The sequence below is a fragment of the Mirounga angustirostris genome, unplaced genomic scaffold (genome assembly GCF_029215605.1).
Source record: "Mirounga angustirostris isolate CCGP_5_RB_7025 unplaced genomic scaffold, mMirAng1.0.hap1 SCAF_12, whole genome shotgun sequence".
NCBI lineage: Eukaryota > Metazoa > Chordata > Mammalia > Carnivora > Phocidae > Mirounga > Mirounga angustirostris.
This window is the reverse complement of record NW_026991720.1, coordinates 45,738,652-45,753,749: the sequence shown is the minus strand read 5'-3', so window position 1 is coordinate 45,753,749 and position 15,098 is coordinate 45,738,652. Positions and strand designations below refer to the sequence as shown.

Below are 15,098 nucleotides of genomic sequence, written 5' to 3'. Positions count from 1 at the left end.
ACAGCTATGCCAGAAAGAAGTGTCCTTTAGTAAGATGGTGCTTTGCAGGCCAGGAATGCTGAGATTCAGTGCTGAGGTATTTTAGTCCTTTTGAAATCCGTGGGGAAAAATTAGTTGGAATCGTTTTGTAGCAATAAATCCAAAGACTGTCTGATGAAGGACCAATCTCTTCCTTGCTTTTTGAAACAAAACAAAACAAAAAAACCCATTACCTAATGCAATATGCAGCATGAAATAGAATTTGGACTTGAACTACAATTCAACAAACCTTTACTTAATTTCAACTATTTGTTCTAGGCCCGGAGAGGCAACGATCTTTAAGATACAATTCCTGCTCTCAAAGAGCTCATTTCCTAAACAAAGAAATTAAAGCTGTGTGATAAATACTAGAAGGGTGTAGGAGGGACAGAGAGGGTACAGAGGAGGAAGTAATGAACTCTGGAGTGTTCAGGAAGGCTTTCTGCAGGAAAGCAGTGCCTGTGGTTTTGCAGGATGAATAGGAGTTAGTCTTGCAAACAAGGTGGGAAAAGGATGTCGGTCCAGAGAGAGGGAATACTAGAGCTAAAGGCATAAACAACCAATCTGTATGGGGAAGGCAGTGAGTTGATAAGATAAATTGGGAGAAAATGGTGGAGTCAAGAGCCTAATGGGGTTAATGAAGTCTTTTTTTTTTTTAATTGAGATACTGGGGTGCCTGGGTGGCTCAGATGGTTAAGCGTCTGCCTTTGGCTCAGGTCATGATCCCAGGGTCCTGGGATCTAGCCCCACATCGGGCTCCCTGCTCAGAGGGGAGCCTGCTTCTCCCTCTACCTGCTGCTCCCCCTGCTTGTGTTCTCTCTGACAAATAAATAAATAAAATATTAAAAAAAAATACAATGGACTGGATGTATGGGGACAGAAAAAGGGGGAGAGAGAATATTTAATGACTTGGCATTTACAGACGAGGTGATATGAGGACTAAGGAAGACAAGAAGAGGAGCAGGTTTGGGGAGGCATGTTGAGTTGAAGACACTTGCTAGATATTGCTGTCAATGTCAGTGTGCCACGGCAGGCAGTTAGGGCTCCAGGTGTGGAGCTCACAGGTGGAGATTGGAGGCAGAAACTGGGTCATTATAGAGAATGATACTAGGAGGAAGTTGCTGAAAATCACCAAGGGAGAGGAGGTAAAGAGGGAGAAAATATGAAATATGAGACCTAGGGTACACTTGCAAGGGGCTGGTGGGAGAAGAGGAGCCGGGGAAGGAAGATGGAGTCAGTGCGGTAGAAGGAAAACTAGGAGAAAGAGTGCCCAGGAGTGATAGAAGGAGCAGATTTGGGCAATGAGGACCAAGGTACTCACTCAAGACCCTCAAACAGGTAGAGTGCGATGAAGACTGACATCATTCTGGACAGGAGGGCATCAATCATTGTCAGACTTTCTGGAGTGGTGAAGGTGGAAGCTGGGCTGCCAGGGCCTGAGTCCTAGACGGCAACTCTAGACCGCGCTTTCCTGGGGGGCAAACCATGACTGGGAGGAGAAGAGGCTACAGCAGCTCCCCCGGGAGGCAGTTTCCCTGCTTTCACTTTCTTTGCGCTGTTTACTTCTGAGTCTGGTGTGAACACGGAGTTAGCAAACTAGAGACAAATAACCTGCATTTACCCCTGGTCCCCAGGGCCTCACTTTCACAGTCATGGGAGCAGAACTTGAAGTGCTTTTCCTTGTCCAGAGTGATGGCGCTTCAAGCGATTGTGTTGAGGATGTGTTTTCCAGCCCCAAATCTTGATGTCTTGGCTTGTATTCAGATGTAACTTGGTCATGGCCCAGTTAGGACATCACAGTGTCTAAAACTTCTGTACATCAGTGTTGTAGGCCTCTATGGCTTAGCTGTTACAAACAGTGAAAAAAATCAATTAAAAGAAGTTTACTTAGTGAATATTCATGATTCTGTGTGTAAGACCAAAGATGGATGAATCTTGGGCCCTGAGAGCAATTGGATTATTTGCCTTATTATTGAGTTGTAAAAGTTCTTTTTGTATCCTGGAGAGCAGGCCTCCCAAGACACATGATCTCCAAATATTTTCTCCCATTCAGTGGGTTGTCTTTCCACTGTAATCGTGTTCTTTGAAGCATATTGATAAGATCCAGTTGATCTATTTGTTGGTATACCATTGTTCATAGCATTCCCTGTAAGACTGGTAGTAATGTCTTGATTTTAGTAACTTTCTTCTTCTTTCTTTGTCAGTCCAACTAAAGGTTTGTAAATTTTATGATGTTTTCATCAATTGAAAAATGGGCAAAGGATTTGGATATACATTGCAAAAGAATATTTACAAAAGCCAAGACACACATGAAGAGATGCTCAACATCACTAATCATCAAGGAAATGCAAATCAAAACCACAACGAGCGGTCCCTTCACACCCATGAGGATGGGTAGAATAAACAAGAAATAACATGTGTTGGTAAGGATGTAGAGAAATCGAAACCCCTGTGGTTGCTCACAGAAACGTAAAATGGCATGAACTCTCTGAAAAACAACTTAATATTCCCTCAAAAAGTTAAACATGGGCCTTGCAGATGCTGCCACTCCGAGCCACCTACACTGTCCACCCACAGTCAACCCTGCCATGTTCTTCCACGTCATTGTGGATAGCGAGCCTTTGGTCCGCATCTCCTTCAAGCTATTTGCAGACAAAGTTCCAAAAACAGCAGAGAACTTTTGTGCTCTGAACACTGGGGAGAAAGGATTTGGCTGTAAAGCTCCCTGCTTTCCCAGGATTATTTCAGGATTTCTGTGCCAGGGTGGTGACTTCACAGGCCAGTGGAACCAGTGGCAAGTCCATCTATGGGGACAAATCTAATGATGAGAATTTCATCCTGAAGCACACGGGTCTGGCATCTTGTCCATGGCAAAGGCTGGACCTAATGCAAATGCTTCCCAGTTTTTCATCCACACTGCCAACACTGAGTGGTTGGATGGCAAGCCTGTGGTCTTTGGCAAAGTGAAAGAGGGCATGAATATTGTGGAAGCATGGATTGGTTTGGGTCCAGGAATGGCAAGACCAGCAAGAAGATCACCATTGCTGACTGTGGACAAATCCAATAAACTTGACTTGTGTTTTATCTTAACTACCAGACCATTCTTTCTGTAGCTCAGGAGAGCACCCCTGCACCCCCATCTGCTCCAAATATTTGTGACCTCGCTGCAGTTCTTTGGGCTCCATATTTTCCTTCCTCCCCTCATGTCTAGCTGGACTGCAGAGTAAAGTTTATGATTATGAAATAAAAACTAAACAAACAAAAAAATTAGAGTAATTGTGAGACCCAGAAATTCTATTTCTAGATATATACTTAAGAGAATTGAAAACATGTGTCACACAAAAGGGTGTAGCTCATAGCAGCATTATTTATAGGAGCCAAAAGGTGAAAACAACCCAGATGTCCATCAACTGATTAACAAAATGCGTGTGTGTGTGTATGTGTATGTATCTCCATACAATGGGATATTATTCAACCATAAAAAGGACTAAAGTAGTGTTACATGCTACAAAATGGATGAAACTTGAAGACATTATGCTCAGTAAAAGAAGCTAGATGCAAAAAGCCATATACTCTATGATGCTCATTTATATAAAGTGTCCAGAATAGGCAAATCGACAGAGACAGGAAGTGGCTGAGTGTTTTCCAGAAGCAGGCCAGGAGGAGGGAAAAAGGGGGGGAGGGGACTACTGATGAGTACAGCCTGCCTTTTGGGGTATTGAAAATGTTCTGGAATTAGATAGTGGTGATGGTTTTACAACCTTGTGAATGTACCAAAAGCTCCCCCCCCCCTTTTTTTTAAGATTTTATTTCTTTATTTGAGAGAGAGACACAGCTAGAGAGGGAACACAAGCAAGGGGAGTGGGAGAGAGAGAAGCAGGCCTCCCGCCGAGCAGGGAGCCCGATGCGGGGCTCGATCCCAGGACCCTGGGATCATGACCTGAGCCGAAGGCAGACGCCCAACAACTGAGCCACCCAGGCGCCCCCCAAAAGCCCTTTTTTAAACGATACTTTAAAAGGGCGAATTTTGTGGTTGTGAACTGTATCTCAATTTTTAATTAATTAATTAATTATATATATTTTTTAAGATTTTATTTATTTATTTATTTGACAGAGCACAAGCAGGGGGAACAGTAGAAGGAGAGGGAGAAGCAGATAGCAGATAAGCCAAAATAGCAAAATCAAACAGACCTGAAAGACAGCAAAGGTAGTGGCCAGGCATGTGGTTTTGGAGCAAATTGCCTGGCACCATTTCTTATTAGCTATGTGACCTTGGGCTATTTACTTAAAGGTTTTCCCATCTGATAATGGAGTATGTTAACTCATAAGGTGGTTGTAAGGTCCAAACAGCATGCTTCATAAAGACCCAGGCACATACATGTGCATTATTAGTATTATGATTATGTATCCCAGCTCCACTTAACAGCTTTGTGCCCTTGGCAAATAACCTTGCTGAGCTTCAGCTTCCTCAAATGTAAAATGGGAACTCATAGTATCCATCTTACAAGAGTGGCTTTCCATAAAGAAATGGCATGGAAAATTCGTAGCACAGTAATGACCTGTGTACATGATCAATAAATGGTTATTCTCCAAATTAGTTTAATTCAAGTTGGGATGAATCATTCTGAGCTCCCATAGGCACATTCTCTATTTAACCATCTGCCAGATCTCAGAATCTTCTCCTGCCCCCACCCTCCACAGGCCCTAGGCTGAGGGCCAGATGACAGGAGATGGAAGGCTCATCTCCGTCTTTATTTCAACATGTTATACTTCAACAGCAGGACTTGTTTTTATATCCCTACTGAGTTCACATGGGTAGATTTGGGCGGCAGCAATTATTCTCCGTATTACTTTATAGATGAAGAAATAGACTTGGCTCTGGCATGTTGGATTTTCTCTAGCAAGTCCCCTATGGAGGAAAAAAGCTCTTCATTCTAATCAGAGCCAGAGAAAATGCTCCTGACTTTATGATTCTTTAAATCCTCTCTTTCAAAACACTTGGAAGACCTGCAATGGGCCAGGTTGCACCAAATTCAAAGTAGAACCCATAGCAGAGGTTTGAAGCAGAGATTGCTGCAGGATCCCAGGCAGGGGCCTGGGGGATGGGGAGAGGCAGGTTCTGACAGGTGGAGATGTGGGCATGGAAGAGGTGCTATTTTGGCTGGGCAGTGAAGGTTAAGGAGGAGTTGATAAGTGGGAAATGGAAAAGGTGTTCAGGAAGAGAGAACAGCATGGACAGTGGGGACAAGGTGGGAAACTGTTTGGGAATGGCAGGTGGCCAGAGTGGAAGAAGATAGAGCTAGAAAGTTAGCCTGGGCAGGATTGTAAGCCAGATAAAAGAGCTGGAATTTTATCCTGTTAGCTGTCATAGGATGACCACATATTTCATCCCCCAAATAGGTCACTTATGAGAACAAAAGGGCATGCTAACCAGATAAAATCACAGAAGACCCAACACAAGACTGCCCTGTTTCAGGCTAACAGGGACATCCAGTCACCCCAGCTTTGGAAAACCTGGAAGGCCTGACACTGTTCAGATTTGTGTATATCAGAGGGGATTCTGGCAGCAATGCATACTGGAAAGGAGAAGGGGTGTCTACAGTCAAGCAGATAGCTAGGAAGGCAGTGGGGATGGAGAGGAGAGATGTCTAGGAATAGGTTTTCTCAGAAATACAATGGACTGCACGCCTGGGTGGCTCAATCGGTTAAGCGTCTGCCTTAGGCTCAGGTCTATAGGTTTATTCTATATAGTCAGCGTCCATCAGATACTCTTCTCTTGTTCCTCAAAATGTAGTCTGCAGACCAGCAGCATCAATATCACCTGGAAGTACATTAGAAAGAATCTTGGGGGCACTTGAGTGGCTCAGTTGGTTAAGTGGCAGACTTCTGATTTCCACAGGTGGTGATCTCAGGGTCCTGGGATCAAGCCCTGCGTCTGGGCTCTGTGCTCAGTGTGGTTCTGCTTCAGGACTCTCCCTTTCCCTCTGCCCTTCCCCTCACCCCCTGCTCGCTCTCTCTAAATAAATAAATCTTTAATAAAAAAGAAAGAAAGAAAGAAGGAACCTTGAACCCCACTCCAGACATAAGGAATCAGAATCTGCATTATAACAAGATCCCCAGGTCCTGGTCTACACCAGTGGGTCTCAGCCTTGTCTGCATGCTGGACTCCCTGGGGAGCTTTAAAGAGTCCTGATGCCCAGTCTCCACCGACAGTGATTCTGTTTAATTGTCTGGGTGTGGTGTGAGTATTGGGCTTTTAAAGAGCTTCCCAGGGGATTCTGATGTGATGCTGGGTCTGAGAATCACTCCTTTAAGCAAATACAGCTGTTGGTTCCTTCCTTCACTCATTTCTCTTCTGTGCAACAGACCTTGCTAAACACAGGCACAGCTTGCTGGGGAGATGGGCAAACAGTTACAATATCGTAGAATAAGCACTATGAAAATCATTATTCCAGGGCCTGGAGAGATCCAGAAGAGGGCCCAGAGTCTAAGTGTGCATGAAGGAATCAAGGCAAAGTGCTCACAGGACAAATAGGAACTCTGGGATTTGTTGAAGGTAGCGGTGAGCTGGTGTGAGGATGAAGGAAGAATTCTGTTTACTATGAAAGTGAGATTTATAGAATTTTAAGCTATAGTAGATTATAGAGATCATTGAATGAATCCAGTGATTTTCTAACTTTTCTGACTATGGCTCAATTTAGGACAGACGTTTTATGTCTCAGCCCAAAATATATATATAAAGTTTCATGAAACAGTATTTACCTTCACTGTGTGTGATGCACTTTGATATTTTCTAGTCTTTCAATACACTTCTCTCTCATTAGACTATATATATATATATATATATTTATATATTGGTCATGCCTAACTGAATTGGTCTCCTGCCCCACTAATGAGTTATAACCTACAGTTTGAAAGACCTGACTTAATCGCTTCAGTTTTTCCTTGAGCAAACAATGAGCCACAATACCTAGACAACTTAGCCTGGAAGAGTAAAGAAAAAATGTATTCAAATTCCAGTGTGAAGGACTAGTGTTAGAAACAAAGAAACCTTCTATATAGTATTGGTTGTTGGAGATTTCAGAAGGACTTGCCTTCCCTGGAAGTCCTACCCATTTTCTGGGACACAGCCCCTGGCAACCATCATTCTACTTTCTGTCTCTATGAATTTGGCTACTTTAGTTAACCTCATACAAGTGGAATCATACTGTATTTGTCTTTCTGCGACTGGCTTATTTCACTTAGTATAATGTTCTCACATTTCATTCTTGTTGTAGCATGTATCAGAATTTCTTTTCTTTTGAAGTCTGAATAATATTCCAGTGTACGTCTATACAATGTTAATATATCATCCATGGATGGACACAGGTTGCTTCCACCTTTTAACTATTGTGAATAATGGTGCTATGAACATGGGTATACAATATCTGTTTGAATCCCTGCTTTCAATTCTTTTGGGTATATACCCAGAGGTGGGGATTGCTGGGTCATATAGTAATTGTATGTTTAATTTTTCTAGGGATCACCATACTGTTTGAAGACATTTAGCTTTATACAGATTTTTGGAAAAGCAACTACGGCATTGTCCTAATTTTTCTTATACCACTATGAATATTTCATCACAGACAGGCTTTGGTCTGTAGATCAATGCCTAGAATTACTGCTCCAACCCATACAAATTTCTTCCTGCTCTAACAGGTACAAATTGATACTCTGGATTCTTTATATTTTGTCTGACAAATTATTTTAAATCATAAAATATCCATTAAGGGGGCGCCTGGGTGGCTCAGTTGGTTGATGTCTGACTTCAGCTCAGTCATGACCTTGGGGTCTTGGGATCAAGCTCCACTGGGCGGGGAGTCTGCTTGTCCCTCTCCATCTCCTTCTGCCCCTCCCACTGCTTATGCTCTCTCTCTCTCTCTCAAATAAATAAATAAATAAATAAAATCTTTTAAAAAAATATCCATTAAGTAGTTTGGAAAATTATACAAAAGCCATTAACTTGATTACACTAAACGTGAAAAACAAGACAATTTCTATTATTCAATTTATCAAGCCATCACCATTTCAAATTTGACTGTAAGTCACATTCATTCTCATACTGGTCATTGAAGGTAATAGACACTTGCTCTTCCCCTGCCTGATAATGAGTTTACAAAATCTTAAAGGAGATGGCCTGGCTTTCCAAAACTCCTATTTCTCTAAAGTCTGTGTGTATCTAAGTAAATTTTCTGTATGGTGGGGCTTTAAAAATTTTTTTAGGAGTGGTAGATTTTAAGTTCCTTGTGATCTACAGAGGAAACTCTTTTCTTACTGAAACTCATGAGTTATTATCAAATAATTTTAATTCAGTAGAAAAAATCCTACTGTATTAAAATGAAATCCTAATCATGGCTGTCATTCTCCTCATTAATACTGGTCTTGACAGTATTTTTCACTTCTTAACCCAATCATTGGTAGGGGATAGGAATGAAGAAATAACATTTATTAGTAGTATGCCATCTGTTAAAAAGATATACTGGAGAAACCAGATAGATGCACATCTGAACATTTAATGGAAATGTTATGTTTTACTGAAGGAATTCAAGACCTTTTCTAATTCCTCCCTAGAATTTCAGTGAATCACAATTTCAGTGTATTGCAAATTCTAAAAAGTAACAAATCATCTTTTCCAAACCTATGAACCTAGGAATCTGTTGTTTGCACAAGTCGTATCTGAGGTTCCTTCCTACTTATCTTTTCCTTTGTTCCTTGCCTCACGGAAGCAACTGAGTTCTGGTAATGCTTTTTACCTCTCATATTTTTGACAGTCAAAACTGAATCAGAAGATGCCTCTGGATTTTTTTTTTTTTTTTGCCTTTTCTCTGCTAAATGTGTGTGTTTTAGTGCAGTACATTTTATTTCCCATCTGCATGATTTGCTTGAAGGTTGATACTGACATGTCATAAAAGAAAATACTCTATCGTGTATGAAAAAACACATGTTGTAAAATCTGATTATTTCATAATGTTTAGCTCTGTTTGTTTCAATGAGAAAGTTGTAAGAGTGTTTCGGACACTAGTGTGCTGGAGGTTAACATTTGTTCATCTGCCCTTAATGTGCATGAGCATGATATGCAAATGTATCTGCATCTAATCATTTGATTAGACCTGTTGAATCTTCTTCCATTCCCACTGTTACTGTTACTGATGCAGGGAAGCCTCTCATTATTTTGTTGTTGTTGTTGTTCTAGTAAAATGTACATAACAAAATTTATCATTTTGAGCATTTTTACGTGTAAAGCTCATTAAGTACATTCACGTTTGTTGTGCAAATCCCTCAGCATTTTTCACCTGGGTTATTACTGCACCAGCCTTCAAAATCCAGCCTTGCTTCTAATTTTGCCCCCATTAAGGAAAGAAATAGAAATCTTATCTCTGTTGACTTATTTTCACCATGTGCATCAGAGAACAATGGGAAAATGGAAGGAGCATTCTTTGCCGTTTCTTCTGTGCTTTCGGCTTCATAGTTGATGAAAACCAAATGCTTTAGACAAAGTTCTCAGGGCAAAGAAGAGCATACCTACTCTACTTGTTCCGTCCCTGATGCAGGTTGTTTCTTGCTCAGGACATCACAGCCAAAGGAATTGTTCAGTGAACCTAGAAAATGTAAATGCTCTTAGAAACTCATTTTGGCATTAAAATGTCTAGCCACCAGAAGCACAGATAGCCGTTTTGAGGTAAAATCTTTAGCTTTACAATGTGTGGAAATAATCATTTCAAAAAATAAACAGCTAGAATTGTCAGGGGGCTAAACGTTGCACCCGTGCACATAAGTGTAAGGAAGCCCAACCTGCCTTAGTAACCCCACCCCCACCCCAGGCAGCTGGAATCCCCTGGTCCACACTGGGTGTTGAGCCCTGGGGGTGGCGTGGGGGGGGGGGGTGACGCACCTCAGAAATGAGGAGCCCATTGATGCAAACTGCTTCAGGTTTCAAGCCTTTGGCAGTGCAGTTTTGTATCACTAGATGTCAGTGTGGACTTTCCCAGCTGCCACCTTCTTTCCTCTGCGGGAGATGGACGGGACCTCACCCAGGGGCCTTCCGCAAATCCTGGCAAACAAGGGCCTCTCTTCAGAACCCTAGTTTCACTAAAGATATCGGCTACTTGCATCTTTTAAAACACAAAAACCCCGAATCCAAGGCTGCTCTTTTTAATACCGTGACCTTCTAATCTCAATGCTTGCATTTAGGCGGCGGTCGGCGAGGCCGTTTTGAGGCGGGTAATGGGAAGTCAGGGCTGTGTGCCACATAGGGTCATTGAAAAGCAGCATGCTGGGGCGCCTGGGTGGCTCTAGTCAGTTAAGCGGCCGACTCTTGGTTTTCGGCTCAGGTCATGATCTCAGGGTCGTGATCTCAGGGTCGTGAGATCGAGCCCGGCGTCAGGCTCCCAGTTCACTCCTGAGTGCGCTTGTCCCTCTCCTTCCGCTTCTCCTACCCACCCCCCCATAAATAAAAATAAAATCTTAAAAAAAAAAAAAAACACCAATAAAATAAATAAAAGCAGCATGCTACCACAGATACCTGTAGTGCCCGGCCCCGGGAGACCACAACAGTCTATGCCACCATGGCTAAGAGCAGGCAGGGAGCCAAGGGAAAAATTTGTATGATTAGCCACATAAGGATTTAAGGATTTCAGGGTGAGGTTTATTCGATTTTTTTCTGGTTTTGAGGCAGCCTGTAGTCAGGGGGCTTCTGAAATCTTAAAGAAGAGTCATTGTATCAGGTTCCTTGTGCAGCCTTCGCAAATTGCCACAAGCTCGGTTGCCTGCAACAACGCAAATCTTTTCTCTTACAGTTCTAGATAGAGGTCGGAAATCCACAGTGGGTCTAACCGGGCTTAAATCAAGGTGTCAGCAGGCCTGCGCTCCCCTTGGGAGCTCTTGGAGAGGATCCATTTCCTTGCCTTTTCCCGGTTCTAGAAGCCACTGGCATTCCTTGGCTTGCAGCCCCTTTCTGTCTTCAAAGGCAACAATGGCCAATCAGGTTCTCCTACTGTATCCACCTCCTCCACCTCTGCCTCTCCTCCTTCCTCTTTCACTTATAGGTAATTACATCGGGCCCACCCACATAATCCAGGACAGTCTCCCTATCTCAGGCTCCTTCATTTATTTACACCTGCAAAGTCCCTCTTGCCATGTAAGGTAACGTACCCACAGGCTCCAGGGAGGAGGGCATGGACATCTTTAGGTGGGCATGTTTCTGCCTAACATAGTCATCTTTTTAAAAATAATACACGATGAGGGCGCCTGGGTGGCTCAGTCGTTAAGCGTCTGCCTTCGGCTCAGGTCATGATCCCAGAGTCCCGGGATCGAGTCCCACATCGGGCTCCCTGCTCGGTGGGAAGCCTGCTTCTCCCTCTCCTACTCCCCCTGCTTGTGTTCCTGCTCTCGCTCTCTCTCTCTCTGTCAAAAAAAATATATATATATATATACGATGCAATGTTTGAGGTGATGAACTTTTTAATAGCCTAATTTAGTGTAATAGGAAACTGCTGTTTGTATGGTAGACTGTGTTGGAAAATAACAAGCCCTAAATTTCCTTTGCTCATGGAATGTTAACAATGAAGAAAAATAAATTTGCCACACCCAGCATTAATATTTGGTCACTCTCCAGTCTGACTGCAAAGCACCAGCTCTGCTGCCCCTGGTGACCCCCCACTTTCAGGCTGTCTCTCCTGAGAATGGCACCCAGTTAGCAGGGAGGGCAGGAGACAGGGCTCCAGCACTGACAAGCATTGTGCAAGATGAAATCCAGGATTCTGAGAAACCTGACTAAAATAACCCATTTATACCCCCAGGCAAATTCCACATAGGATTGGGTGTCTAAAGCCAACAGAGCTTAACCCCATGCCTTGCCACAACCTCAAGGCTGGTTTCGTTCTGCCTTGCAAAGCTGACTTGTGCTCCCTACTTCTCAAGCTTGATCTTTCCCCCATATTTCCCACCTAGTGCTACCAGGGACCAGAAAGCTTCACTGTCATCCTGACTGTTCCTTCTCAGTCATGCACAACATCCAATTGGTCTGCAAGACTGGTGGAGGCTAGTCTCTTAATAGCTTTTGAATCTGCCCTACATCAGCCTCTTAATCAGTCTTCTATGGTACTGTTTTCCTCCCTCCTACCAATAAATCCTCCAAAATACTTCCTGAGTTATCTTTCTAAACTGTAAATACAATCATGCTACTTCCCTGTTTGTGAGGTGGTTCCCTTTTGCCTTCTGGAATCATTCCAACCTCTTAGCCCAGCATACCAAGCCTGTTAGACTCTAACAGAGTCTGCTTCAACCTACTTTTCCAGGTTATTAGCTCACCTCATGGCCTCCTACTCTTCATTCCAGCTCTAATGAACTGCTTGCAGTGCTTCTGATGCTCAAAGCTCTCCCCTGCTTCATGCTCCCTCAGCCTAGAATGCCTGTGGCTGCGTAAGCCAACTGTCTCTCTCTCAAGACTCAGCTCAGTACCACTTCTGGGAATGCATCCTTGTCCTTCACCCAAACCCCATCCCAGCACTCAGCTCCAGCATGCATTTACCACACTGCACTCGAATCATCTCATTATTTATATCTGTGTCCCCTGACTATAAGCTGTAAGGTTTCTGGAGGCAGGGACACTGTTTGGTTTAACTTTTGCATCCCTAGTGCTAAACACAAGAACCAGCACATTACTGATGTCCAGTCACTTTTGGTTTAAGGAATGAAGACATCTCCAGTATGGGTCCCAAGGTATCCTGATGTCTCCAGGCACTAGGGACGACCCAGCTCAGGCTATGTTCTAATGCCTACCCAGGTTAGACCTGTATCCCTAGAGGACTGCCAGAGAGCCCGTCTGGCTTCTGGGAAATAGAGGGTGGGGCAGGCTGAACAGTAGCTCTTGTTGCTATGGTTTTCACTTGTTGCCCAGGAAAGTTAGACCTGCAATTATGAGCTTCCATTCCCAACCTGGCCTAACCTGGGAACGTATGTCAATCGGTAGCAACTCCAGGGGAACTGGCCACCCAGGGCATGGACTGCCCCGGCCAAAGAGTGTAGAAGACAGCAAATGTGATACACACAAACTTGGTAACGACTATGGTAACGACAGCCTGTTAAGTGGGTAGTAATTCAGGACATGCGCTATCACTGCTGTCCCTGGCGATCCCCAGCAGTTACTGAATGTCTTCTGTGTGCAGATTGTCTGGAAGCTCTACAAGCAGGCACTGTAGAGAATTAAGAATAAAACAGAAACAGAGTTTCCGTACTTGGGATCCTTATGCAATCTGGGCCCAAAATAAGGAGCTTGCCTTTACTGGGGCTTTGGCTACCTTTGGTGGGAGGAGGTGGTAAAGGAAAATGTCTTATAAGACTTCTTAATCATTCATGGATAACCATAGTGATTTAGAGCAGTGGTAGGAAGCAGGGCAGGGATGAGAGTGCATATGCATTGGAGGCGGAGCCGCATGCAGTATGTAGCAGAGAGCTATTTTTTTCTCCAAGCTATTCTTCACTTCAGTAGGCCGGGAAAATTCCCTTGGTACTGACCCCATGTCACACCTTGCCACTCAGTGTTATATCGTTTCAACAGTAGATCCTAATAAAGATCAGGGATTCCTTTTAAAACACTATGTATGGAATCTGAGCGATTTCTTCATAATGGGAGAAAAGCAGCATGGGTTGTGGTTGTTTTGTATTAAGGGTTTTAAAATAAGGGCTTTTAACGATTTTTTTTTTTAATATCATTTGCAAGCCAAAGTAGATTGAGAGTAGAGCATAATATAAATATTTAAGCTCTGATTACTACTCTATGCCATTTTGATAAGGAAGAATTAAGTTATTTTTAGATAATAAAAATAGGTGCTGACATTGTGTCTCAAGCTGTATTTAGAAAGGAAAATGATTCAGAATCTATGTTTAACATAGCTTAGGAATCTGGTCACCGATTGATTAACATGAAATGCTTTTACAACACATTTGGATCTAATCAGAACCTCAAAGTCTCCTTAGTGAAAGTGGAATTTAACTGCCCTCTAGAATCAAAAGATATTTTTTTTTAAAAAAAAGAAGAAGAAGCTTTAAGTATTAGAGATTTCAAATAGCTAATCCCTGGTCTCTCAATGACAACTTCTTTTCAAATTTCATAGAGATATATATGCATGTACAACCATCCAGCCCATGGTAGAAAGATGTAGGTCTGTCATCATGACATGTCATAGTGTCAAGATCAGTGATGTACATACTTATTAGTAAATTACTACTAAACAGTTATTACCATTAAGCCTTAAGTGTCAATAATGCATTAAAATTATGCGAAGTAGTAAAATCAATTCCAGTGAGTATTAGCATACATTAGAATATCTCAACCTGCTAGAGATCGTATGCAAATTAGTACAACCTACTAGAGATAATGACAGTGAGATAAAAATTCGTGTATCTATTAACACATTCCAAAGTATTTTCAAATAGACTGAGTCATTTGAGACTCACAACTCCTCTGTGAGACTGGTCTTATGATCCTCTGCATTTTACAGAGGAAACAGGTTTAGCCAGGTTAAGTAGTTTGCCCTAAATCCCACAGCTAGCGCTAGACAGAGCCAGGGCCTAACCCTGGCCTGAGCTCACCCACTTCATGGCATGTGCTTATAATCTGGTAACAATTGGCTCCATCCTTTGTAAGATAGGCATCGTCGATTAAAAGATCAATAAGAGTAAAGGGAAGAAAGAATTTGGCTGACTCGTGATGGAAAAGTAAAAGCGTGTTAAAGGCATTATATAAATTATGGACGTTCTCTGAAAAATTACCCAACAATGTGATCCCTAAATATTTCTCTAAACTAACTTTAGTTTTAGAATGTAAGATACAAGTTTCTAATCACCACTAAAATCCTAAACAGTGTTTTCTGCAGGACATATTAAGATAAATTTGGGGGGTACCTTGCTTAGTTGGTTAAGCGTCTGACTTCAGGTCATGATCTCAGGGTCCTGGGATCGAGCCCTACCTCAGGCTCCCCACTCAGTGGGGAGTCTGCTTCTCTCTCTCCCTCTGCCCTCCTCCTGCTTGAGCTCTCTGT

General features: G+C 42.7%; 1 pseudogene; it reads left to right on the top strand.

The window, feature by feature from the left end:
• The first annotated feature begins 2,232 nt into the window (after nt 1–2,232).
• LOC123836140 (peptidyl-prolyl cis-trans isomerase A-like) lies at nt 2,233–3,171 on the top strand (annotated as a pseudogene).
• Nucleotides 3,172–15,098: the final 11,927 nt, after the last annotated feature.